Source organism: Chinchilla lanigera, unplaced genomic scaffold (genome assembly GCF_000276665.1).
Source record: "Chinchilla lanigera isolate Chin_1 unplaced genomic scaffold, ChiLan1.0 scaffold00001, whole genome shotgun sequence".
Classification (NCBI taxonomy): domain Eukaryota; kingdom Metazoa; phylum Chordata; class Mammalia; order Rodentia; family Chinchillidae; genus Chinchilla; species Chinchilla lanigera.
This window is the reverse complement of record NW_004955402.1, coordinates 1,275,826-1,277,227: the sequence shown is the minus strand read 5'-3', so window position 1 is coordinate 1,277,227 and position 1,402 is coordinate 1,275,826. Positions and strand designations below refer to the sequence as shown.

The window sequence follows — 1,402 nt, the reverse complement described above, 5'->3', positions numbered from 1 at the left end:
CCGGGCAGCGTGTCAAGGTGAAGTATGTTCTTAGCCAGGCAGCGTGTGAAGGGAAAGTATGTCCTTAACCAGGCAGCGTGTGAAGGTGAAGTGTGTTCTTAACCAGGCAGCGTGTGAAGGTGAAGTGTGTTCTTAACCAGGCAGCGTGTGAAGTATGTTCTTAACCAGGCAGCGTGTGAAGGTGAAGTGTGTTCTTAACCAGGCAGCGTGTGAAGGTGAAGTATGTCCTTAACCAGGCAGCGTGTGAAGGTGAAGTGTGTCCTTAACCAGGCAGCGTGTGAAGGTGAAGTGTGTGCTTAACCAGGCAGCGTGTGAAGGTGAAGTATGTTCTTAACCGGGCAGCGTGTGAAGGTGAAATATGTTCTTAACCGGGCAGCGTGTGAAGGTGAAGTGTGTTCTTAGCCGGGCAGCGTGTGAAGGTGAAGTGTGTTCTTAACCAGGCAGCGTGTGAAGTTGAAGTATGTTCTTAGCCAGGCAGCGTGTGAAGGTGAAGTGTGTTCTTGACCAGGCAGCGTGTGAAGGTGAAGTGTGTTCTTAACCGGGCAGCGTGTGAAGGTGAAGTGTGTTCTTAACCAGGCAGCGTGTGAAGTTGAAGTGTGTCCTTAACCAGGCAGCGTGTGAAGGTGAAGTGTGTCCTTAACCATGGCAGCGTGTGAAGTATGTTCTTAACCAGGCAGCGTGTGAAGGTGAAGTATGTTCTGGAGAGCCCGTTTCAGCCTCCTGTGACACAGGTAGAGTGACTGTGCTCTGAAGACACCGTCTCACAGCCCAGCATAGCTTGTCTACTAGCCTCGTGTCTGGAGGATGCAGGTGTGCCCCCTGCGCACCTCCCCCCGTACCTCTTTCTGCAAAGAAGCGGAAGTTACACCCGCCAAAACTAAAAACGCTTCAGATTGAAGTTACTCAAAAAGGGGAGGACTATGGTCTTGAGAAACATGTAATAAGATAAGTTCCAGAGCTGTAACAATTTAATGTTATTTTAATGTGATTGTGCAGTCCACCTTAACTCTTGAAACATAATAGAACCGGGGTTTGGGGAATGGTCCGGTGGAGAGCTGCTCAATATGCACATGCCTGGGGTCAGCCTCCGGCAGTACCGCCATCTGTAATGAACGGATATGAAGTAGAAAATGCCTGCTATACAATAAAAATAACAATAACAAAGTAAGTGTAATCATTTAGTAAGCATAAGTCTCAGAAAGAGAAGTGGGAGAAGGTCCAGAGAGTGGAATGGTGAGCTCTAAAAAGTGGGTGTCTTCTGACAAGTTCTGAGTGTCTTTTTAAAGACAATTTTATGGCTCATCTCAGAGCCTGTGTAACTTGGGTATCAACTCGTGGCTGAGAGGACATCAAGTCAGGTGATCACACTGTACTGTGTCCTCCACCGAAGGCCACCAGCACT

General features: G+C 48.4%; 1 long non-coding RNA gene across 1 annotated transcript; it reads left to right on the top strand.

The window, feature by feature from the left end:
- The first annotated feature begins 22 nt into the window (after positions 1-22).
- LOC106148579 lies at positions 23-1,164 on the top strand. Its single transcript, XR_001234160.1, has 2 exons — positions 23-119; positions 250-1,164. It is a non-coding gene; the product is annotated as an uncharacterized LOC106148579 (long non-coding RNA).
- Positions 1,165-1,402: the final 238 nt, after the last annotated feature.